We start from the raw sequence: 26,787 nt of genomic DNA on the forward strand, positions 1-26,787 counted from the left end.
CCAGAACGTCTCGCCATAAGAACAGTTTCTTCCCCTGTGCTGTTGGACTCATGAACAACAACCATATGACTGTTCCCACCACTAACACATGACCCTACACTGTGTTCACTGCATCATTCCATGTTTGGCTCTGATCACCACCTGCACTCATGTACATATCTATCCTCTTAGCACTTTTAATTCTTATTTTTATGTCTGAGCATGCGCAGAATGATCCACAGCACTCTTTGATCCTTTTTTAAAATTATTATTAAACTTTATTGAGAAACAGTATACAGAACGTGTACACAACCAGAGCAAAATTAACATATGCCAGGGGGTGTAATACAAAGAATTACATACATTCAAATAATTTGTAATTACTACAAATGGTAATAGTTTTCATAGCATTTTTGTTAAGTCATCCACAAATCAATTTTATGTAACATAAAACATCATTATAGTAATGTTTAAAATTAGGCTTTTGATTACTGTATTTGCATTTGTGAAAATAAAATTTAGCTAAGATAAAAAGTTTATAATAAAGTAAACATCTTTCTTTTTGCCTTCGAAAGAAACAAAATACAACATTGTCCCATTTCACAGTAAAGTCTTTGTAGAGATGTCCAGCAATGAATCTACTGAAGTCTTTCCAAAATGTTCTAGTGTATGAACAGATCCAGAAGAGGTGCTGCACAGTCTCAGGTTGGCTTCCACAAAATCCACAGTTCACATTTATGTCCCTTTTGAACTTTGTCACATAATGATTAGCAGGATAAAATTTATGCAGCATTTTAAATGAGACTTCCTTCACTTTATTCGTTACCAGATACTTGTTAGGAATTGTCCATGCTCTTTTCCAGTTGATGTCACTGACAAAGGAATTCCAATAAGAGACCACATGTGGAATAGTTGGAGATTCTGTCTGGAACAAAGCACGAATATTCTTATTACTTTACTATGGTTTGTTAGATAGATTCTTCCTATGTGTGAATCCAAAGGGTTGGGGAGAGAAACAGATGATATGCAAGGTTGGATACCTTTAAAAAGCATTATAATACTCGTAGGTATTGCATCAAATAATATGGCATATTCTTTGGGTGTGGCTGGAAATTTATAGGTGTTTAAGAATTCTGAATAGGACATAAGCTGCACATTAGGATTAAACAGCTGATTCACTAAAACAATCCGTTTCTCAACCCACATAGAAAAAAATAATGATTTATTTTTATGCAATGTTCCTATTATTCCAAATTAAATACGTATGGGGTGTAAAGTTGTGTTTATATATAAGGGACCAAGCTAACAGAACTTGTTTGTGAAACATCGACAGGTTTTCTGGAAGCTTATCTATATTATAATCACAACCGAAGATAAAATTTAGAGAAACTTAGAGAAGATGTGCTGAGGAATAAAATTCCAAATGGATACCGGATTTTTAAGAAAATGTTTAGCCCAATAAATCTTAAATGTATTGTTTAGAGTAGTAAAATCCAAAACATTGAGACCACCGTGTTCATAGTCATTCATCGCTACACTTTTTCTGATGTAATGTGTCCCGTTTTTCCAGAGGAAGTTGAAGAGCATTCGGTCAATATCCTTACAAGTTTTGCTGTGCAGAGAAATTGCTGCATAAGTCAGTCGAGACAGACCTTCTGCTTTTGAGAGCAATACCCTTCCTCTTAAATCTCTCTGCAACCATTGATTTAAATTGGTTTGAGATTTTTTAATAATTGGGGGAAAATTTAGTGAAATTCTGTCTTTTGGATCTTTGCAGATAATCAGACCTAAATATGTTGCTTCATTTTTAACTGTTATATTACAAATACTCTGAACATTACTCTCTTTGACAGGTAATAATTGACATTTATTTAAGTTTAGCACCAATCCAGACCCTTTTGAGAAATACTCTATTACATGTAAAGCAATTGGCACTTGGCTGGCATTTTTAAGAAAAATTGTGGTATCATCTGCCAGTTGACTGATCACAGTCTCTCTGTCTGCTATATTTATACCTTTCACAGTGCTATTCGAAATATGAGAGGCAAGAATTTGGGTGCAAAGTAAAAAAAGATAAGGGCTAATTGGGCAACCCTGGCGTACCCCTCGATTAAGACTAAAACAAGAAGTGGTGCCATTTTTCATTCTAATAGAACTATTAGCATTGGAATACAGAGTTTTGATAGCTTTGCAGAAGATATCACCAAAACCAAATTCCTGAAGTGTAAGAAATATAAATTCATGCTCAATTGAGTCAAAGGCTTTATAGAAGTCCAGGAGACGGATAAATGAGTCATCAGATATTAATGCTGAGTAGTCCAGAATATCCAAGACGAGTCTAATATTATTGGAGATGTGCCTGTTTGTCATAAATCCAGACTGTGTCTCATCTACAATATCATCCAAAATATATTTCATTCATCTAGCTAGCAATAGAGCTAATATTTTATAAACATTATATAGGAGGCTTATTGGTCTCCAGTTTTCTATAAAAAGTAGGTCCTTCTTAGGTTTGGGAATTAAGGGGGGAAGAGTGCCCCTTTCAATACTTTCATTATAAACCTGCAACATTACATTCAGGCAACACGGCCTGACAAATCTCAACAGCAACTCTCCATGTATCCTCCTGTTGCTCTTCTTTGACACCAAACAGCCCGAGGTTCCACCGTCTGGAGTATCGCTGGAGATCTGTGATTCTTTGCTGGTTTTTATCCATACGCCCTTCCTCTTTGGAGATTTTCTGCTCCAAAGTGCCCACTCTGCATTTGACATCTTTTATCTCTTCACATGCAAAGTCCACAGTTTTTCTGATCTCGACAATCTGTAATGCAAGGTCATCCATTCTTTCGTTTATTAGCTTCGATAGAGCTTCAACAATATCCACGCTATCTACCTTTGAATGCAACGCTTTCTTTGGCGCCGGAGACTGGCTGGGTGAGACGGGTAGAGGTGGAAACTCGTCCATTACGTCCTCGGTTATTGGGAGAGGTAGTGAAAGAGCCGTGTAGTCATGGCAGTTGTCAAGCAGTGGGTTTACCGACCCGGCTGTTTGGCTAGCATTAGCCTTTAGCAGTAGCTTCGTTGTGGAGCTAGCCGAGGGTCTTTTATTGTCACGCTGTGACATTTTGTCGCTTTATTGATCAAAATCAGTCCTTTTCTGGCTTAAATACCTAAAAAGCTTCTGAGGTCTGAGTTGACACAGTGTTCCTACCGTATTATAGGGTTACGTTTGCTAAGCTCGGCAGTAAGCGTGTACTTACTCGGCCATCTTGGAACGCCCCCTCGCTCTTTGATCCTTTGACCTTCAAAGGACCATTCTGACGTCACGGTCGACTTCACGGTCTCCGAGTCCTTAAATAGGGGAGCGCCTTTAACAGTTTACATTGGAGCATTTTCAGAAACAGCCAGTTGTTTTAGACAAAGCTAATACGTATTTAACCCGTGACACCGTTCTTTAAACCTTTAAAAAATGTCACCGGAATCATTAAATAACTTACCTTCTGGAAGCAATAGTGGATTGGAATTACTAAGGCTGTGGCTTCAGGCTTTTAATATTAGACTGTCTCAGATTAATGAATTAGTAAAGCTAAATGCTGAGTTAGACAGTATAATTGCTACTCAGCTGTCTGACGTTAGAAGGGACCGAGATAAAATCAACGAAGAGTATAAAGACAGTAGGAGAGAACACAGGGAAGAGATAAAAAAAATGAGGGAAAAACAAACAGAACTCAGAAGAGGGTACGAAAATATACAAACAAAAAACGGAGAACTCAGAAGAGAGTACCAAGATATTACAAAAAAACCGCAGAACTTGGAAAAGAAAACGCAGAACTCAGAAGAGGGTACGAAAATATTACAAAAAAAACCGCAGAACTCGGAGAAGAAAACGCAGAACTCAGAAGAGGGTACGAAAATATTACAAAAGAAGACACAGAACTCAGGGAAGAAAACGCAGAACTCAGAAGAGGGTACGAAAATATTACAAAAAAAACCGCAGAACTCAAGGAAGAAAACGCAGAACTCAGAAGAGGGTACGAAAATATTATAAAAGAAAACGCAGAACTCAGGAAAACTGTGGAAAATCATCAGCGCCTAGTGGAAGAAGCACAGTGTATAATAAATAGCAATGCTCCTGAACCTGAGGAGGCTGAGACCCATGGTTCGTGGTGTCATGGTGCCAAAAGCCTACTTAAAGTAGGTCTTGCCACAGCGGCCATTGTTGTTCCTGCAGCTTGCTGGGCCATCTCAAAGCTTTTCGGCTAAAGTGAATGTCCCGCTCTGTGGGATCATGATTACTATCATGATCGCTACAATTGTGGATTCTGGTCCACATCCACAATTACAGTAATTGTGGATGTGGACCAGAAACCCTTTAAAAACAGTAATGATGTTTTCCAGCCACAGTCCACCTTCATCCTGGCGTTGTTCCCGCTGGTGCAGGGTCCGCTCTTCAGCAAAGGTTTCTCCATTTGCTTCTGTCCAAGGCGTGACGGGTGATGCGTTGACGGTCTTAATGTCTTCCTTGATTTTGTCCATCCACCGTTTCTTCGGTCTGCCCTTCTGGGTCGATCCTCATAGCCATTTTTGGTACAAGGTTCTCATCGCTTCGAATCACCTTAGGTGGGACTCGAGCATCTTTGGACTCCAGCCACAGCCCACCAACCTGTCATAAATATTCTGTGCTCTCCTTTATGTTTGATTTTATTTTGCTCCTCACACCCCAACCAGTCATGGCAGAAGACCGCCCCTCCCTGAGCCTGGTTCTGCCAGAGGTTTCTTCCTGTTAAAAGGGAGTTTTTCCTCTCCACCGTTGCCAGAGTGCTTGCTCATAGGGGATCATTTGATTGTTGGGATTGAATTTTTGGGTTTCATTTATTTGGCTTGAACTGAAAAACCTAAAAATTCAGGTGAGGGTTTTACATACAGGAGAGCACTACATTTGTTAACTGCACTTTGTTTTTATTTGTAGTTTTTGCAGTGCTTCCTACTACAAAAACTACAAATAAAAACCTTGCAGTTAGCAGCAAATCAAAATAAAGAAAACACATTTTTAAAAGATCCACTGCTGCTCTGTGTGTTTACTTCAATGAACAATTGTATGTTTTTGTGGTAGAAGATTATAGATTGTCCAAATATGTGAGAGTTTTAAAAGTAGCACTGCATAAGATTTACTGTGGCACAGATCGTGGAGCAGATCGTGTGTTGATCTGAGACCTGTGATTTCCAGTAGTGCTTTATTCCCAAGACAAAATCAAATTGTCCTCTGCTGCCGTGTTGTTGCACAATGAAAATGATGGAGGTTTCAGAAACAGTCCGGCCCTGGTTACTGTCTCAGATATGACGCTAGTCTTATCCTGTCTGCTTCTGTGTGTATATATGTAATATGCATATCCACATAATTATGGATTACTATAATTATGATATTTATTAAACACACACTGTGTTTTAAAGAACATACATTAAGAAACTGATTACATTTTTATTTCAAATATATTTTATTATATTTTCTGTCATCATTTTATTATAGATTAAGTGCAAGAGTTGTTAAGTGTGGATAATTAAATAATAGTTTATTGCAATAGCAAATTGCGCCTTGTTCTCAGATGGACAGCAAGTGGAGAGTGATAGATGAGATGAGAAGATGGGAGGAGGAAGAGAGGCAAAGAGTGATTCACAGGCAGAGCCTAGTTTATTTACCACAGTTTTTGTTGCCTTATGGTTCCAAGCGCTTTCCCCAGTCTTTGCATTTTGTTATTATCTCATAACACTTGTTTAATCAGCGACCATCTCTCCTATGGACGTTTTCCTGTCTACAGTCCCAGATCAACACAGCCCTGCCCTCCAGCACTATCAGCAGCGGGAGCAGCAGAAACCCCTCAACAGCAACATTTTACCCCACCAGGTAAAACATAGGCTATATTTGCTTTGCCTTATCGCCACCTCACAACACTAATATAGTATGATGCGATCTCATATTAGATTCTTGATGAATGTGTGTTGTTGTTATTCAGCCTGGTTTAATGTGCCCCTTTTTAACTTGAGCACCCGCCCAGTCACCGTGAGGGAGAAGCTGTGCACCTGAGACATCGAGCTTCTGGTTGTTTCCCTGTGCCCCTACTACCTCCTCAGAGAATTCCCACAGCTTTTCATCATCTTGGCCCTGACAACATCAGCAGTGGAGTCCTGAGGCACTGTGCAGGGCAACTAGGAAGTGTGTTCCGGACTCACTGTTAGGATCCACTGATTTAGTCACTGATCAACCTTCAGTCACGTAGGAGGTCAGAGCTTCATGTTTATGGGATTAATGTGCAGTTTTATTGAATCTGTATTTATCTGTAAACAGGGTTCATACGGGTGCTTGAAATATGTGATGTTTGGTGCAGTTTTCCTGTTTTGTGGGGGAAGAAATGCTTTTTAAGTCAACCTAAGATGATTCGTTTTCATTTTCACATGGTCTTAGTGAGGTGATGCAAAGTGAAACATGCTTTCTGTTTGTTTGTTTTTTCGGCCATGTGCTGGGAAAGCTTGAACATGGACCTTGAAAGTGCTTAAAAAGTGCTTGAATTCGAGCCAGAAAAAGGCGTATGAACCCTTGATTGGGAGGTATATAATATTAAAATTGAAATATTATATAATATCAAAAACATATTTTTAAACATTCTTTGAATCAAATGTGTTTAAAAGAATGTTTGTCTTTGAATCCAAATATAAACAATTGAAGGGCAGCTCAACACTTTTGCACATTACTGTGTCCTGTTGAAGGAAATACTGACAGGTGTTTGCTTCATACATGGATTACAGAAGGAAAGAAAAGAGAAGAGACTTTTTAAAAATCGGTTTCAGGTTAGAGGGTAACCGCTGTGCCGTCTGGGCTCACCAAAATTTTTTTAGATCAGACTGCGTAGTTGTGAACTGAGTTTTGTAACTTTGTGTTTAGCATTAAGTGTTGTGTTGCTGATGAAAGTCCTGCTGGCAGAAATGACCTTCAGTCAGAAAGGTTGATGGTCTGGATGAAGGATCACAAACACGTGATTGCAGTTCCTGCTGCAGAGGGTGGAACAACCAGTTATTAGGTTTAGGAGGCAGTTACTTTTGCAGATAGGGCAGGTTTGGAGAGTGTTTTTCCCTTTATAAATAAAACCATAATTTAAACAATACTTTTTGTAATATCTTTATTATCTTTGTCTAAAATGCAAACAAGTTTTATAATCTAAAACATGTATCAAACAGACAAATATGCAACAATATCACACACAGACCTGTTTCAGGTGTAAATGTAGATAGATGATGTCAGCCCTGCAGTGTGTTCATACACTCGCTGAAAATGTTTGTAGCAGAGGAGGACGGGGTAATACCTGGTGCCGCAGGTCACCCCAAACCAAGCTGATCCCTCCTCCCATGATTCACAGCTGGATAGGGATCTTCTGGATCTTCCCGCCCACTTTGCCCCTTTGAGCCCGCCCACCTCATCTCGCTGAGCCCTCTGAGCCTGCAGCTGCTTTTAATGAGTGGCGTGTGCGAGCCTCTCTGTTGCAGTTCTGACATCCTTCGTTTCAGGCCTTTCGTTCTCTGCCATCGTCGCCAGTCAGCAAGCGTCCGCCCTGTCCATGTACCTGCCCGCACGGTGGTGAGAACGGTGACACACACACACACACACACACACACTCGAGCTCAACGTAAAACAAATGGAGAAATGTGCTTATGGATGTGGATCCATCGATTATTCACTTTATTCAGTAATATTTGGCCTCGTTAATAAAGAACTGACCTGCCTAATGTACTGCAAAGCACATGTACATATATTTCAGGATCACTGTAACCTCAGTGGCTTGAAATAAACTTTATTTTGGAGTTAAATATTTTGATTTTGGGCAGTTTTCTTTAGGAAACAACTTTTTCTAGTCATTCACATTAATTTAATATGCTAAATTAAGTTTTGGGCATTTGTGGCACCATGATATAGATGAATACATGAAAATTGCAGCCCCCCATTTTATTTTTATGCTTCATGTCACTTCCTTTTGGGAAAAACTACTGTTAATGTCTATTTTGCTGTAATACAAGTTCCGCCAGCAGAGGGCGCTCGGTGTCTTACACATCAGTAGCCGACACCTCGCTAGAAGAGTAGTGCAGAGCTGGCGCACCATGTCGTTCGTGATACCTGCTGTTTCTCTGTTTTTACAGGTAAGCTGGGTTCCAAATGATACATATGCGATAGACAACAGTAGCAATCGATCATAAACGTAAAAGCTAGAGAGCCAATTCACGAGCTTAAGGGTTGATAGCGGTGAATCACCACCAGGTGTTGCAAAATTCACCTTTGTTAGAGGGAAGCCACCTTTGTTAGATTTAAAAATTAATTTCATGTCATTATGTATGATCTGAGCATGCGCAGAATGATCCACAGCACTCTTTGATCCTTTTTTAAAATTATTATTAAACTTTATTGAGAAACAGTATACAGAACGTGTACACAACCAGAGCAAAATTAACATATGCCAGGGGTGTAATACAAAGAATTACATACATTCAAATAATTTGTAATTACTACAAATGGTAATAGTTTTCATAGCATTTTTGTTAAGTCATCCACAAATCAATTTTATGTAACATAAAACATCATTATAGTAATGTTTAAAATTAGGCTTTTGATTACTGTATTTGCATTTGTGAAAATAAAATTTAGCTAAGATAAAAAGTTTATTATAAAGTAAACATCTTTCTTTTGCCTTCGAAAGAAACAAAATACAACATTGTCCCATTTCACAGTAAAGTCTTTGTAGAGATGTCCAGCAATGAATCTACTGAAGTCTTTCCAAAATGTTCTAGTGTATGAACAGATCCAGAAGAGGTGCTGCACAGTCTCAGGTTGGCTTCCACAAAATCCACAGTTCACATTTATGTCCCTTTTGAACTTTGTCACATAATGATTAGCAGGATAAAATTTATGCAGCATTTTAAATGAGACTTCCTTCACTTTATTCGTTACCAGATACTTGTTAGGAATTGTCCATGCTCTTTTCCAGTTGATGTCACTGACAAAGGAATTCCAATAAGAGACCACATGTGGAATAGTTGGAGATTCTGTCTGGAACAAAGCACGAATATTCTTATTACTTTTACTATGGTTTGTTAGATAGGAAGAATCTATGTGTGAATCCAAAGGGTTGGGGAGAGAAACAGATGATATGCAAGGTTGGATACCTTTAAAAAGCATTATAATACTCGTAGGTATTGCATCAAATAATATGGCATATTCTTTGGGTGTGGCTGGAAATTTATAGGTGTTTAAGAATTCTGAATAGGACATAAGCTGCACATTAGGATTAAACAGCTGATTCACTAAAACAATCCGTTTCTCAACCCACATAGAAAAAAATAATGATTTATTTTTATGCAATGTTCCTATTATTCCAAATTAAATACGTATGGGGTGTAAAGTTGTGTTTATATATAAGGGACCAAGCTAACAGAACTTGTTTGTGAAACATCGACAGGTTTTCTGGAAGCTTATCTATATTATAATCACAACCGAAGATAAAATTTAGAGAAACTTAGAGAAGATGTGCTGAGGAATAAAATTCCAAATGGATACCGGATTTTTAAGAAAATGTTTAGCCCAATAAATCTTAAATGTATTGTTTAGAGTAGTAAAATCCAAAACATTGAGACCACCGTGTTCATAGTCATTCATCGCTACACTTTTTCTGATGTAATGTGTCCCGTTTTTCCAGAGGAAGTTGAAGAGCATTCGGTCAATATCCTTACAAGTTTTGCTGTGCAGAGAAATTGCTGCATAAGTCAGTCGAGACAGACCTTCTGCTTTTGAGAGCAATACCCTTCCTCTTAAATCTCTCTGCAACCATTGATTTAAATTGGTTTGAGATTTTTTAATAATTGGGGGAAAATTTAGTGAAATTCTGTCTTTTGGATCTTTGCAGATAATCAGACCTAAATATGTTGCTTCATTTTTAACTGTTATATTACAAATACTCTGAACATTACTCTCTTTGACAGGTAATAATTGACATTTATTTAAGTTTAGCACCAATCCAGACCCTTTTGAGAAATACTCTATTACATGTAAAGCAATTGGCACTTGGCTGGCATTTTTAAGAAAAATTGTGGTATCATCTGCCAGTTGACTGATCACAGTCTCTCTGTCTGCTATATTTATACCTTTCACAGTGCTATTCGAAATATGAGAGGCAAGAATTTGGGTGCAAAGTAAAAAAAGATAAGGGCTAATTGGGCAACCCTGGCGTACCCCTCGATTAAGACTAAAACAAGAAGTGGTGCCATTTTTCATTCTAATAGAACTATTAGCATTGGAATACAGAGTTTTGATAGCTTTGCAGAAGATATCACCAAAACCAAATTCCTGAAGTGTAAGAAATATAAATTCATGCTCAATTGAGTCAAAGGCTTTATAGAAGTCCAGGAGACGGATAAATGAGTCATCAGATATTAATGCTGAGTAGTCCAGAATATCCAAGACGAGTCTAATATTATTGGAGATGTGCCTGTTTGTCATAAATCCAGACTGTGTCTCATCTACAATATCATCCAAAATATATTTCATTCATCTAGCTAGCAATAGAGCTAATATTTTATAATCATTATATAGGAGGCTTATTGGTCTCCAGTTTTCTATAAAAAGTAGGTCCTTCTTAGGTTTGGGAATTAAGGGGGGAAGAGTGCCCCTTTCAATACTTTCATTATAAACCTGCAACATTACATTCAGGCAACACGGCCTGACAAATCTCAACAGCAACTCTCCATGTATCCTCCTGTTGCTCTTCTTTGACACCAAACAGCCCGAGGTTCCACCGTCTGGAGTATCGCTGGAGATCTGTGATTCTTTGCTGGTTTTTATCCATACGCCCTTCCTCTTTGGAGATTTTCTGCTCCAAAGTGCCCACTCTGCATTTGACATCTTTTATCTCTTCACATGCAAAGTCCACAGTTTTTCTGATCTCGACAATCTGTAATGCAAGGTCATCCATTCTTTCGTTTATTAGCTTCGATAGAGCTTCAACAATATCCACGCTATCTACCTTTGAATGCAACGCTTTCTTTGGCGCCGGAGACTGGCTGGGTGAGACGGGTAGAGGTGGAAACTCGTCCATTACGTCCTCGGTTATTGGGAGAGGTAGTGAAAGAGCCGTGTAGTCATGGCAGTTGTCAAGCAGTGGGTTTACCGACCCGGCTGTTTGGCTAGCATTAGCCTTTAGCAGTAGCTTCGTTGTGGAGCTAGCCGAGGGTCTTTTATTGTCACGCTGTGACATTTTGTCGCTTTATTGATCAAAATCAGTCCTTTTCTGGCTTAAATACCTAAAACGCTTCTGAGGTCTGAGTTGACACAGTGTTCCTACCGTATTATAGGGTTACGTTTGCTAAGCTCGGCAGTAAGCGTGTACTTACTCGGCCATCTTGGAACGCCCCCTCGCTCTTTGATCCTTTGACCTTCAAAGGACCATTCTGACGTCACGGTCGACTTCACGGTCTCCGAGTCCTTAAATAGGGGAGCGCCTTTAACAGTTTACATTGGAGCATTTTCAGAAACAGCCAGTTGTTTTAGACAAAGCTAATACGTGTTTAACCTGTGACACCGTGCTTTAAACCTTTAAAAAAAAATGTCACGGGAATCATTAAATGACTTACCTTCTGGAAGCGATAGTGAAGATGAGTCACTAAGACTGCAGCTTGAGGCTAGTGAGATGAGTCTGTCTCAGACTCACAAAGACATGTTGCTTAAATTTGAGAACAAACGTAGAAAAACTGCAGACCAAAAGGAAGAGCTCGAAAATATTAAGAAAGACAACGCAGTTCTCAGGGAAGAGCTCAAAAATAGTAGGAAAGAAAACGCAAAGCTCTTTGAAGAGCTCGAAATAGCAGGAAAGACAACTCAGAACTCATGGAAGAGCTCAAAAATATTAAGAAAGAAAACACAGATCTCAGAGAAGAGCTCAAAAATAGTAGGAAAGAAAACGCAGTTCTCAGTGAAGAGTTTGAGAATAGCAGGAAAGAAAACGCAAAGCTCCTGGAAGAACTCGAAAACAGCAGGAAAGAGAACACAAAGCTCAAGGAAGAGCTCGAAAATAGTAGGAAAGACAACGCAGAGCTCAGTGAAGAGCTTGAAAATAGCAGGAAAGAAAACGCAAAGCTCTGGGAAGAGCTTGAAAATAGCAAGAAAGAAAACGCAAAGCTCATGGAAGAGCTCAAAATAGCAGGAAAGACAACACAAAGCTCAGGGAAGAGCTCGAAAATAGCAGGAAAGCGAATGCAGAACTCATGAAAACTGTGGAAAATAATCAGCGCCTACTTAAAGTAGGTTCAGGTCTTGCCGCAGTGGCCATTGTTGTTCCTGCAGCTTGCTGGGCCATCTCACAGCTTTTCAGCTAAAGTGAATGTCCCGCTCGCTATAATTGTGGATTGTGGTCCACATCCACAATTACAGCCCTACTGTAATTGTGGATGTGGACCAGTTACCCTTTAAAAACAGTAATAATGTTTTCCAGCCACAGTCCACCTTCATCCTGGCGCTGTTCCCGCTGGTGCAGGGTCCGTTCTTCGGCAAAGGTTTCTCCATCTTCCTTGATTTTTTCCATCCACCGTTTCTTTGGTCTGCCTCGAGGCCGGCACCCTTCTAAAATATGCTGTGCACAACTTTTTCTCCTTTATGTTTGATTTTATTTTGCCCCTCACACCCCAACCAGTCATGGCAGAAGACCGCCCCTCCCTGAGCCTGGTTCTGCCAGAGGTTTCTTCCTGTTAAAAGGGAGTTTTTCCTCTCCACCGTTGCCAGAGTGCTTGCTCATAGGGGATCATTTGATTGTTGGGATTGAATTTTTGGGTTTCATTTAATTGGCTTGAACTGAAAAACCTAAAAATTCAGGTGAGGGTTTTACATAGTGGAGAGCACTACATTTGTTAACTGCACTTTGTTTTTTATTTGTAGTTTTTGCAGTGCTTCCTATTACAAAAACTACAAATAAAAACCTTGCAGTTAGCAGCAAATCAAAATAAAGAAAACACATTTTTAAAAGATCCACTGCTGCTCTGTGTGTTTACTTCAATGAACAATTGTATGTTTTTGTGGTAGAAGATTATAGATTGTCCAAATATGTGAGAGTTTTAAAATTAGCACTGCATAAGATTTACTGTGGCACAGATCGTTGAGCAGATCGTGTGTTGATCTGAGACCTGTGATTTCCAGTAGTGCTTTATTCCCAAGACAAAATCAAATTGTCCTCTGCTGCCGTGTTGTTGCACAATGAAAATGATGGAGGTTTCAGAAACAGTCCGGCCCTGGTTATTGTCTCAGATATGACGCTAGTCTTATCCTGTCTGCTTCTGTGTGTATATATGTAATATGCATATCCACATAATTATGGATTACTATAATTATGATATTTAATAAACACACACTGTGTTTTAAAGAACATACATTAAGAAACTGATTACATTTTTATTTCAAATATATTTTATTATATTTTCTGTCATCATTTTATTATAGATTAAGTGCAAGAGTTGTTAAGTGTGGATAATTAAATAATAGTTTATTGCAATAGCAAATTGCGCCTTGTTCTCAGATGGACAGCAAGTGGAGAGTGATAGATGAGATGAGGAGATGGGAGGAGGAAGAGAGGCAAAGAGTGATTCACAGGCAGAGCCTAGTTTATTTACCACAGTTTTTGTTGCCTTATGGTTCCAAGCGCTTTCCCCAGTCTTTGCATTTTGTTATTATCTCATAACACTTGTTTAATCAGCGACCATCTCTCCTATGGACGTTTTCCTGTCTACAGTCCCAGATCAACACAGCCCTGCCCTCCAGCACTATCAGCAGCGGGAGCAGCAGAAACCCCTCAACAGCAACATTTTACCCCACCAGGTAAAACATAGGCTATATTTGCTTTGCCTTATCGCCACCTCACAACACTGATATAGTATGATGCGATCTCATATTAGATTCTTGATGAATGTGTGTTGTTGTTATTCAGCCTGGTTTAATGTGCCCCTTTTTAACTTGAGCACCCGCCCAGTCACCGTGAGGGAGAAGCTGTGCACCTGAGACATCGAGCTTCTGGTTGTTTCCCTGTGCCCCTACTACCTCCTCAGAGAATTCCCACAGCTTTTCATCATCTTGGCCCTGACAACATCAGCAGTGGAGTCCTGAGGCACTGTGCAGGGCAACTAGGAAGTGTGTTCCGGACTCACTGTTAGGATCCACTGATTTCGTCACTGATCAACCTTCAGTCACGTAGGAGGTCAGAGCTTCATGTTTATGGGATTAATGTGCAGTTTCATTGAATCTGTATTTATCTGTAAACAGGGTTCATACGGGTGCTTGAAATATGTGATGTTTGGTGCAGTTTTCCTGTTTTGTGGGGAAGAAAGACTTTTTGAGTCAACCTAAGATGATTCGTTTTCATTTTCACATGGTCTTAGTGAGGTGATGCAAAGTGAAACATGCTTTCTGTTTGTTTGTTTTTTCGGCCATGTGCTGGGAAAGCTTGAACATGGACCTTGAAAGTGCTTAAAAAGTGCTTGAATTCGAGCCAGAAAAAGGCGTATGAACCCTTGATTGGGAGGTATATAATATTAAAATTGAAATATTATATAATATCAAAAACATATTTTTAAACATTCTTTGAATCAAATGTGAAGGGCAGCTCAACACTTTTGCACATTACTGTGTCCTGTTGAAGGAAATACTGACAGGTGTTTGCTTCATACATGGATTACAGAAGGAAAGAAAAGAGAAGAGACTTTTTAAAAATCGGTTTCAGGTTAGAGGGTAACCGCTGTGCCGTCTGGGCTCACCAAAATTTTTTTAGATCAGACTGCGTAGTTGTGAACTGAGTTTTGTAACTTTGTGTTTAGCATTAAGTGTTGTGTTGCTGATGAAAGTCCTGCTGGCAGAAATGACCTTCAGTCAGAAAGGTTGATGGTCTGGATGAAGGATCACAAACACGTGATTGCAGTTCCTGCTGCAGAGGGTGGAACAACCAGTTATTAGGTTTAGGAGGCAGTTACTTTTGCAGATAGGGCAGGTTTGGAGAGTGTTTTTCCCTTTATAAATAAAACCATAATTTAAACAATACTTTTTGTAATATCTTTATCTTTGTCTAAAATGCAAACAAGTTTTATAATCTAAAACATGTATCAAACAGACAAATATGCAACAATATCACACAAAGACCTGTTTCAGGTGTAAATGTAGATAGATGATGTCAGCCCTGCAGTGTGATGTCAGCCCTGCAGTGTGTTCATACACTCGCTGAAAATGTTTGTAGCAGAGGAGGACGGGGTAATACCTGGTGCCGCAGGTCACCCCAAACCAAGCTGATCCCTCCTCCCATGATTCACAGCTGGATAGGGATCTTCTGGATCTTCCCGCCCACTTTGCCCCTTTGAGCCCGCCCACCTCATCTCGCTGAGCCCTCTGAGCCTGCAGCTGCTTTTAATGAGTGGCGTGTGCGAGCCTCTCTGTTGCAGTTCTGACATCCTTCGTTTCAGGCCTTTCGTTCTCTGCCATCGTCGCGAGTCAGCAAGTGTCCGCCCCGTCCATGTACCCGCCCGCACGGAGATGAGAACGGTCACACACACACTCGAGCTCAACGTAAAACAAATGGAGAAATGTGCTTATGGATGTGGATCCATCGATTATTCACTTTATTCAGTAATATGTGGCCTCGTTAATAAAGAACTGACCTGCCTAATGTACTGCAAAGCACATGTACATATATTTCAGGATCACTGTAACCTCAGTGGCTTGAAATAAACTTTATTTTGGAGTTAAATATTTTGATTTTGGGCAGTTTTCTTTAGGAAACAACTTTTTCTAGTCATTCACATTTATTTAACCCTTAGATGCACACGTGGGGTCAAAAATGACCCCATGGGTTGTTTTTCTTCAAAATCTTTAAAAAGCAAAGTTGTAGTATATTCATATTCCAGGTATTCCTCATAAAACATGTTTGTAACATGAGGCCATTTGCATTTTTATTTATTTTTTCATTAATTTAAAAAAAATGCAGATTTTGTATCACTACCCCACTCTTCCACAAGTGGGGTCGAAAATGACCCCAAGCAGTTACTATGGAATCTTCTATGAAACTTTCATTCTTAGCAACTCTGACTGACCCACTTACACTTCTGATGGATCAAGAATTAATTTTTACATCATGTATGTTACTGTATGTTACACAGTAACATACATGATTTATAGTCAGCGCTGCACATAAGTGGTCCGCAGGTGTGCATTCGCTGTCAAAATTAAAGTATTCTCGGAAATTCAGAGAATATGCGCTTCTTTTGTGGTGGAGGAATACCAAAGTAATTGCTTACAGAGCTTGCTTATTCGACATCTTTAAGAGTTCTGAACAAATGTCTGTCCTCCTCCAGAACATCTAATGTACGAAAACGAGCATTCCAACTTCTTATCTGGTACGCGTCTTTTATTTTGACATCGACTGTGCACCTGCGGACCATTTATGTGCAGCCCTGTTTATAGTTTCCTGTGCATTTCAAAAATTGTCCTTTCTGATGTTTTTTTTAATATTTAAAGTAACATGGCTGAATATGAGGCCAGCTAGGATCCCTGTGGACCTACAAATGATCCAGGACGGATGGGATGAAGAGCCCATCGGAGTCACTGACTCAGAATCTGACATCTAAGATATAGAGGACCCAGACTATTGTCCCCCCCCACTGAACAAGGCCAGTCAGATACAGAGGAGTCCTCTGATGAGTCCTCTGAAGAGGAAATGGATATTGAGTCTAACAGAATGAGCCCCTCTTACTGCTTTAGCCACAATATTCTGAATTAGTCAGCCAGGACTTGCACCTGGGTTTAGTACTGTCTCCCCAGTAAATGCATGGAAGATGTTCATGTCTGATAATATAATAGAAGAGGTTCTGACATGCATAAACATGGAGGCACGAAGAGTCGCCACAGACAGGGGAAAAGAGTGGAAAAATGTAATCAAACATAAGCTCCAAGCCTTCATTTGATTGACCATTCTTGCAGGAAGTGAGAAGAACTGGGATGTACCAGTTGGTGTGTTTTTTGGGAGTCCTCTGCATAACCCATTGTAAAAGGCCACTATGTCAATTTAAAGATATTCGCCGTTTCTTGCACTTTGATGACAAGAGGACCAGAGCCTACCGACTGAAAATAAACCACATGGCAGCTTTCTGCTACATATGGGGCCTGTTCCTGGTCAACTGCAGACTGCAATTCATCCTCAGTGATTGTGTTACAGTGGATGAACAACTTGTGCCTTTCAGAGGGAAGACCCAGCTTCTGCAGTATATGCTGCGCAAGCATACGAAAGTGATACAAGTGATACAAAAAGTGCAATTTCTTAAAATTAATGAAAAAATAAATAAAAATGCAAAGAGCCTCATGTCACAAACATGTTTTATGAGGAATACCTAGTACTTTCTCCCACACTGAAAACACTGGAATGATAACATTATTTGAACATTGCCTAATAAGACTGATTCAGGACAGACAATTAGTTATGATAAACTTTTCTAGCAGTCCTTCACAAACAGGGAACAGTCTGTCTATTCTCTCCATCTGTCAGCTGCTGCTGGCTCTTCCTCCTCCTCTTCCTCACACACTGCTGAGTTTGTCCTGGTGGATCATCAGGGGTGCAAAGCCTCACAGATGATGGAGGTAGAGGACGGAAGAGGAGGTAAGTGACGGAAGTGACGGCGGTAAGGTAAGGACCCATGTTGTAGGTGACGTCAGACGCCGGAGATTTGGCGGAAAAAACAAAACAAACGAATGGTAGCCTAGAATTTAACAAAGTTTCTTTAATCTTCAGTATTGCCAAATAAACTAACCAACTGTCATATAACTAACAACATCTGTCCTAATCATCTCTAACACCCTGGAGGACAACGAGGAGAGTATAGACGCTCTCCAAGAATACATCGACCGGTGCTTCGAAAATTTAGTAATGAAGAAGGCCCAGAGCATGTCTTCCCCGGCCAAAACTGAGACGCCATCATCTAAAAGATATCGCCCGGCAGACTCCCCCGGCACAACATCGCCTGCCGGCAAAGATATCGTCGACATCCTGGAGTCAATCGATAAGCGATTGTCCAGTTTTGATGCGAGGCTGTCCCTGGTAGAGATCTTACACCGGGAATTTCAATCTCTAAAAGAATCCCTGGAGTTCAGCCAGAAGCAGGTGGAAACACTTGCTGCAGAAAACGCCACGCTACGGGACTCGGTCAAATCTCTAACCGAAAATGTGACCCAATTAAACATAGAAAATAAAAAAATAAAAGAGACCGTTATGGATTTACAAGCCCGTAGCATGAGAGATAATCTTGTGTTTTCTGGTATTCCAGAGTCTGCCGGAGAGGACCCGGAAACGACCGTGAGAAACTTCATTAAAATCCACCTGAAGCTGCCGGAGGACACGGTGAAAAACATAGGGTTTGAAAGAGTGCATCGCATCGGGGCTCCGAAAACAGGAAGCGGGAGACCACGTCCTATTGTGGCCAAATTCGGCCACTTTAAGCAGAAGGAGCAGGTGAAGAGTCGCGGCAGAGAGCTGAAAGGAACGGACTTCAGCGTGAACGACCAGTTCCCCAGAGAGATCCTGGAACGACGCAGGGTCCTGTTCCCAGTCCGACGTAGTTTTATTCAGAAAGGCTCCCGGGCTGTCATCGCCGTGGACCGGCTCTACGTGGACGGACAGCTCTACCGCGACCCCGGCATCACTCCATGGCTGTATTGACCGCACACCAGATAAGAATCCGCTACGCTATTCTCTTCACTCACACTCTCTTGTATTAACTTTTGCTTAACTATGTAATATCAGTTTGCTAATTTAGTATAACGTCACCGTCACTCTCCGCCAATGCTTTAATTGGAATGTTTCCGTTTTTATTTCTTTTTCCCTCTCTCTCTCTCTTGTCGCTCACCTTGCTCTTTGGTTTCCTTGCTTCTCTTTGCTTTCACTATGTCGATCACCTGTTTCCCTATCCATCCACAAACGACACTGTCTATTTCTACATGCTCACTCTGCACGATCACGCACACACATACGTTTAAAGGCAACAAATTTACAACAGCCACACAGTGCACACAGATATAGGACACACACGCACACATTTGCTCATTTTAGTTATTATGCACACACATAGTCAGACCTATGGAGCTTCACGCTGCGCATTTTCTTCTCTTTATTTACAAAAAAAAAAAAAAAAAAATATGATGTGTTTCCATTTTCCTCACCCGTCTAAGCAAGACACACAGCATATGTCATTAGCCACAAACACACAACTATGGGCACGCTAAGGTTTGTCTCATGGAATGTGCATGGAGCTGGCTCTAGGGAAAAAAGGTTAAAAATACTTAACCAACTTAAAAAACTACAGGCAGACGTTGTTTTATTACAAGAAACCCACATGCCTGTCACAGGTTTGAATAAACTTAAAACACCTGAGTTTCCTAATGTGTTCTCAGCCTGTTATAATTCTAGACAAAGAGGAGTAGCAATTCTAATACATAAAAATATTAATTTCACAGTACTCGATACAGTTATAGATCCAGAGGGCAGATTCCTAATAGTCAAACTATCTATACTTAACCAAAAGCTAGGTATTGTAAGTGTATATGGTCCGAATGTTGATGACCCCTCATTCTTCCACGTTTTTTTTAGTGCACTCTCCGAACACCTAGATTGCACAATTGTTCTTGGGGGAGACCTCAACCTGGGACTAAATGAAGAAATGGATAGGCTCAATACAACAGGAACTCAGCGTAATTGGCAGTCCACAAATATAATCAAACGGTATATGAGCGACTTTGGTCTTTGCGATGCATGGCGCTCCCTCCACCCCAACAGTAAGGAATATTCTTTCTTCTCACATGTTCATCACTCCTACTCTCGTCTGGATTATTTTTTGGTCAGCAGCTCATTGCTGAGTGACATTTCAGACACTGAGATTCATCCTATAGCTGTCAGCGATCATGCTCCTGTATCTTTAACACTAATGCAGAAGAATAATACCACACCAAGTAAAAACTGGAGATTTAATACATCACTGCTTAAAGATGAAGAGTTTATCAAATACTTTAAAAAAGAATGGACTTCATATTTAGACTTTAATGACATTCCTGGAACATCAGCATCTGTCCTCTGGGAAGCAGGGAAAGCCGTGATGAGAGGTAAAATAATCTCTTTCTCATCACATAAGAAGAAAGAAGAAAACAAAAATATTCAAGAACTGGAAAAAAACATCAAATCCTTAGAAAAAGCCTATTTATCACACCAAGATCAAGAAATATTAAACAATTTATGCAAAACAAAACTAGAATTAAATGAAATTATTAATAAAAAGACTAAATTCTTAGTACAAAGACTTCGCCTGCAAAATTATGAACACGGTAACAAATCCGGACAATTTCTTGCTAACCAGTTAAAAATCAATAAAGAAAAAACAACTATATGTGCTGTTAAAGATTTATCTGGGAATACAATATATGATCTTAAAAAAATAAACAAAATTTTTAGGGATTTCTATGAAACTTTATATACACCACAAATAAACCCATCTAAAAACGAAATTGATCAGTTTCTGGACAACATAACTCTTCCAAAATTATTAGACACCCAAGCAATGGCACTGGATTCGCCACTGACGCCAGGTGAACTCCAGGAAGCCCTGATAAGTATGCCCAATAATAAGGCTCCAGGTCCAGACGGCTTTCCTGCAGAATTCTACAAAGAATTCTGGACGATTCTAGCACCAGTTTTTTACAGAATGTTGCAGGAAATCAAAGAAAATGGTAGACTACCACCAAATATGAACTCTGCAAATATCAGTCTCTTACTAAAACCAGGCAAAGACCCTGTACATCCCTCAAGCTATCGTCCAATATCCCTTATTAATGTAGACCTTAAAATAATCTGCAAAGCTCTCTCAAAGAGATTAGAGAAAATGACCCCCCTTTTAATTCATCCTGACCAAACTGGTTTCATAAAAGGTAGGCACTCATCAACAAATACACGTAGATTACTTAATTTAACAGACTACTCATGCAGTAAAAACATTGAAACCATAATATTGTCTCTTGATGCAGAAAAAGCATTTGACAGAGTTAACTGGAAATTTCTATTTGCAACTTTACACAAATTTGGTTTTGGAACCTCTTTCATAAACTGGTTAAAAATATTATATAATTCCCCAACAGCTTGTGTCAGAACAAATGATCAAACATCCTCCAGCTTCTGTCTCCTGAGGGGCACCAGGCAGGGATGCCCACTCTCCCCTTCACTGTTTGCAATTTTTATTGAGCCACTAGCAGCAGCAATTAGACAGAATTCAGTAATTAAGGGCATAAAATGCAAGAATGTGGAACATAAAATCAGCCTTTATGCGGATGATGTGTTACTTTTTCTCCAAAACTCACAAACCAATATCTCTGGGGTGATTGAATTGATAAATTCTTTTTCAAAAGTCTCAGATTATTCAATCAACTGGTCAAAATCTACAGTTCTTCCTATTAATTGCTCCTTCCATAATTCTTCTCCTACACCACTGCAATCTGGAAATATAAAATATTTAGGTATTAATGTCTCTCCTAAGCTTTCAGAATTAACTAAATTAAACCACATCCCGCTTTTAAAGACAGTAGAAAGCGATCTGGCTAGATGGAACTCTTTACCCATATCACTCATGGGAAGGGTCGCCGCTATAAAAATGATGGTCTTACCAAAAATAAACTATTTGTTTTCAGTGATCCCAAATAAGCCATCACAAGATTGGTTCAGATCTCTAGACTCATGTATTTCTAAATTCCTTTGGAAAGACAAACCCCCACGTATCAGCTTAAAAACATTACAAAGGACCAAGGATAAAGGAGGATTAGATCTGCCTAACTTTAATCACTATTTTTAGCCAACAGGCTTCAGTTCATCTCTAGATGGTTTAAACACACCTTCTTAGATGAGCCCTGGCTAGATGTAGAACAGGCACTATGTAATAATCTAGAAATTTCAGACCTACTATTTATCAGCTCAAACATCAAAAGACATGAATGCTTTAAAAGCATCAACATCAGCTCTTCTCTGACAGCATGGTGGGAGTTTCTAAAAATGACAGCGTCCTCATTAATCCCATGCAAACGTACACCTATCTGGAACAACCCTGACATATTACAAAACAATAATATGATTAATTTTCCAGAATGGAGTTGTAAAGGAATTAAATACTTAGAACATATATTAGAGGGAACAGAATTTATTCCATTTGACAGGCTAGCTACACAATATGGGATCAACAAGAAAAGATTTTTAGAATATCAACAAATTAAATCCATAGTAAAAAAGAGATTTAACCTCAGTCAAGCTGAATTACAAACACCACCAAGTGCGGTACACTTTCTTACTCTTAAATCCCCCGAATTATTATCTAAAATATACAGAACACTTTCTAAAATAGATGAATCAATATCCCTTCCTATTGCAAAGTGGGAAGCAGATTTATCAGTAAGCTTAGACCAAAACTTCTGGTCTCAGGTATGCTTAAAAACCTTTAAACTGATTAAAAATCCCAGTCTGCAATTAATACAATACAAAATACTACATAGAGTGCACTATACTGGTCACCGGATGTTCAAGATGGGCTTTACATCTTCCAACAACTGCTCACACTGTCAAGGCAATACACCAGACAATTACATCCACGCCCTTTGGTTCTGTCCACCAGTGCAGAAGTTTTGGCGTGAGATATGTGAAGACTTATCAAAGTGTCTGAAATGTAACATTCCAGCCTCCCCTTTAGTGTGCTTGCTGAGCAACTTGGATGAGGTCACTGCAGAAATAAACACAGCACACATTGTTTTTACAGCCCTATGCATTGCCAAGAAAACGGTCCTCCTTAACTGGAAAAATAAAAATAATCTTAATTCTAATCAATATAAAAACCATCTAATAGATCACATTAGTCTTGATAGAGCCTCTGCCACCACATTTGATCAATCCCTTTGGGCTCCTTTGATTGGCTTCATCACCTAGTGGGGGTGGGGGGGTCATGGTTTGGTCCTGCCTTCGTTATTGTGGTTGATGTGGAGGTTGGGATGGGCTTAGGGCGCCAGGAGAACCCCTAGAGACGTTATCCCTGGAGGGCTCAACCCGGGGGGTTGTGGTCATAACCTGGTGAGTGGCTCTGGTCGCTCTTAGAGGGTGTTCTCCTCGTGGCTGCGTACAGCGGGGCTGGGGGATGGTTTGTACTGGCGGACGTAGGTTACTGGCCTGGTGGCCTGGCTGCCCCTGAGTGGATCCGGGGCAGGCGGGGGGCTTGGGGTTCGGGGGTGCTTCGTCTCCGTGATGGGGCTCTGGCTGGGCCTTGGGGGCTTCGGTCCTCGTCGGTGTGTCGCCGAGGTTGTGGGCGGGTGGTGCACGGGGCTCAGCCCTGGCGCAGGGGCCTCTGGTGCATCGGCCTAACTGGGGGACTCTTCAACTGGCAGGGAGGTTGTTCCATCCTTGCAGAAGTCCACTCTGCAGGTGGGGGAGAGACACAGGAGAGGTGGAGAATAAACCTAACCTGGGTGTCTGTTGTCTTTTGTAGTCTGGAGATGATTGAATGTTGGGGTGGGTATAGTTTCCTCTGCGGTGGGGTGGGGTGGGCTTCCCCAGGTCCTGTAGGGCTTAGCGGTGCTGTTGCCATAGGCCCCGGTCTGGATGGGCCTGGGCTCTCTTGCCTTGGTGGGTACTAGAGGACGGGGGTGCCTACTGGGGTCAGCCGGGGAGCTGGCCCTAAGGAGGGGCATCTTGCCTCTCCCTTCTTTTCCTCCCCATCCCCGGCTGCCTCCCTCTTCCCGCTCCACCACACCCACCCACACAGGTAGGGCCTTGGGGTGCGGGTGTGTCACCAGGGTGCAGGGGAGGCATTCCCCCCCCCTCTGTCCCCTTCTGGCCACCTGTGCCTCAATTTTATTTCACAACTTAGACATCCACATTATTCACACTCTCATAACACACACACACACACACACACACACACATATATATATAGGGCCTTGAGAGGACGGTCTGTGTATTCAACCCTACCTCTGGCGCCGGTGCCCACCTCTCAATTTTAAATCCATGTAGACATTGAGGGTTCTCGGGAGGGGCCGTGCTAACACCTGCTGCTCTCTGGCAGCAGCACCATGCCCTCCCTTGTTTTAAATGCACTTTAGAACAACACGCAGCAACACTACACATGAGCGGGAGGAGGGAGGTATGGGGTCTTCACACACCCCCGTTCTCTACTAGCCATCGGGGCGGGGGCTGGGAGGAGGTGTTGGCTGTCCGATTGGCCTCCCTGCTGCTGCGGAGCCTGGGGCGGTCTGCTTGCCTCCACCCCGGGGAAAGGGTCACATCTCTTGGGTCTGGGTGCCGTTTCCCCCTCTGGGGCGAGGGTACCTGGACCCGGGCATAGAGTATGTTTGGGGAGTATGATTGTGTGTACATGTCTATGTATGTCTATCCCTACGTTGGGTGAGTGCTGAGTGTTTGTATATGTGTGCATGAGGGTGGGAAAGCATGTTTATGTCTGTGTGTGCCTGTTTGTCTGTGTCTATATGTCAGGTCGGGTCTTAGACTCCACCTCCCTGGGTACTCCCAGGCCCTCCAAGTGTGGAGGCCTATCTCCCCTCACCACACTCCCTGCTGGTGACTGATGCCCTCAGGGGTTGGTGCATTGGTGGTTCTTGGTGTCCGGGGCTGGGCCCTCAGGTATCCACCAGCTCACTCCCGGTGGCTACTTGGCGGGGCCTGGTGCCTGTCGCTCGGTCAGGCCTCTTCCGGGGCAAAGGGGGCCCTCGGGCCTCCGGCCTCGGGGCCTGCAACTCGGTTCACTCTGGCACAGCTGGCTGCCGGCAGAGCCGGCGGGCACGCCGGTGCAGCCCCCTCTGGCTTCTGCTCCGTGGCTACTGGGTGACCCCTCGTCTGGGGATCTCCTCAGCCCTTCCCAGGAAGGTGGCACAGATGCCCCTCCGGTGGTACTCCTTGGGCTCTCGCACTCTGGGGCCTCTGGATGTCTGGAGCCTGGATCTCCTCCATGCCTGCTTCATGCCCTGGGGGACGGGGCTATGGGCCTCCACACCCTCTAGCAGACCGTTACATGGGGAAACCTTTTGTATACAAGCGCGTTGATCCACACAGGTGTGCACACGGGTGTTCACTGTTCGTAGACATAAACTACACCTTTCTTAGCTGCTACTTCAAAGCACATTGTGCGCTGTCTGTCCTGCGTGCTGCACAACAACATTCAATATTTAGTATTTACTGCTGTTCACACTTAGCTAGATTAACGTGATGGTGTTGTGTTTAGTATGTTGCTTTGTTTTTGTTTGGGGTTTTTTTTGCTTGTCTTCTCTTCTTTTTCTCTCAACAGGTGATCCAGGAGATTTTTTTTTTTTTTCTTTCTTTGTCTTTGTAAGTGCCCTTTCTCACTGTCCCTTTTCCCTTCTGTTTTTCTTTTCCTTTCTCTCTTTCTTTCTCCCTTTCCTATCCCCCAGTCATGTCTGTCCCATCTGTAACAACTGAAAATAAAATAAATAATAACAACAAAGTTTGATCAAATGGACCAATACGGCAATGCCATGATGATCCATTTGGCAAAATAAATCCATTTGGTATCCTTGTTGGTCTTCAGACAACAATTCTGACGGCTTAAGAACCAAATGGGACAGACGAAAAAAAAAATGTGTTGGCATTACTAAATTTGGCTCAATGCTTACATATATGTGTAAAAAGAAAATGTACGAGCTGTGATAACTGTTTCTGATAGAATGAAGAGTAGACTGATATATTAGATATTCCTTTTTTGGGTGAGAAAAATCAGACCATGTCATAACTGCTTTAAGTCATACAGAATAGATATCAGAGCCTTAAACAGGCTGACTTCTGCTAAATGGGTCAAACTGGGCAGAAAGTATACAAACACATAACATCCTTATAGAATATGATGTAACACTATAGATCAACTTACCTCAGAATATATAAAGCATATAAACAATTACAGCAATATGATGCAACAAACACAGCAGTGCTACTAATCCAAAATACTCAAAGCTTCATAGAACTGAAACAAACATTTATTTTTAGCTCCATTCTGCTGCTGATACATACTTTAGGTTTCTGAATATTAAACTTGTTTCTGCCTTTCATAGTGTGTAACTTGAAGGCCCTGAGTACTTTCTCCCACACTGAAAACACTGGAATGATAACATTATTTGAACATTACCTAATAAGACTGATTCAGGACAGACAATTAGTTATGATAAACTTTTCTAGCAGTCCTTCACAAACAGGGAACAGTCTGTCTATTCTCTCCATCTGTCAGCTGCTGCTGGCTCTTCCTCCTCCTCTTCCTCACACACTGCTGAGTTTGTCCTGGTGGATCATCAGGGGTGCAAAGCCTCACAGATGATGTGCAGCAGTGGGTCCCTCAGTCTGTCCTCACTCTGGACACTTGCAGTTGTCACACATGGAAATCAAATGTGTGATAAGCTGCAGGATTCAAACACAAGTGTAACTTATAAACACATGTTCATACTTTTATTCCACAATCAGAGAGAAAGAAAAAGAGAGAGAGTGCAAGACAGACAGACAGGTGACAGTCTCAGGTGTATACACTGCTACAAAACAGCACAAGAGAAGGAGGATTTAGTGTTTGTGTTATTACGAGTGCTAAACAAGAAGAGTTCCAGATGGTACAGTGGACACATGTGTGACTCCTGTGATTAAAGTATCTTTCTTTCAGCTTAACGAGTGAACCGTCAGC

The 26,787-nt window shown here is 41.2% G+C and overlaps 3 long non-coding RNA genes across 4 annotated transcripts; 1 reads left to right on the top strand and 2 right to left on the bottom strand.

Moving 5' to 3' along the window:
- Nucleotides 1-231: 231 nt before the first annotated feature.
- On the bottom strand, nucleotides 232-5,368 carry LOC109202048 (uncharacterized). 2 transcript variants are annotated; one of them, XR_002062030.2, is made up of 2 exons: nucleotides 2,873-5,368; nucleotides 232-900 (listed from the first exon to the last, which is right to left on the bottom strand). It is a non-coding gene; the product is annotated as an uncharacterized LOC109202048 (long non-coding RNA). The 2 variants fall into 2 exon arrangements; XR_002062029.2 differs by having other exon boundaries at nucleotides 232-904; nucleotides 2,873-5,366.
- A 304-nt stretch (nucleotides 5,369-5,672) lies between these two features.
- Nucleotides 5,673-17,301, top strand: LOC109202050 (uncharacterized). Its single transcript, XR_002062033.2, has 4 exons — nucleotides 5,673-5,881; nucleotides 6,022-7,606; nucleotides 8,044-8,163; nucleotides 13,788-17,301. It is a non-coding gene; the product is annotated as an uncharacterized LOC109202050 (long non-coding RNA).
- Nucleotides 8,756-11,865, bottom strand: LOC112846718 (uncharacterized). The gene is made up of 2 exons (XR_003219850.1): nucleotides 11,037-11,865; nucleotides 8,756-9,067 (listed from the first exon to the last, which is right to left on the bottom strand). It is a non-coding gene; the product is annotated as an uncharacterized LOC112846718 (long non-coding RNA).
- Nucleotides 17,302-26,787: the final 9,486 nt, after the last annotated feature.

This window comes from Oreochromis niloticus, linkage group LG4, assembly GCF_001858045.2.
Source record: "Oreochromis niloticus isolate F11D_XX linkage group LG4, O_niloticus_UMD_NMBU, whole genome shotgun sequence".
Lineage (NCBI taxonomy): Eukaryota > Metazoa > Chordata > Actinopteri > Cichliformes > Cichlidae > Oreochromis > Oreochromis niloticus.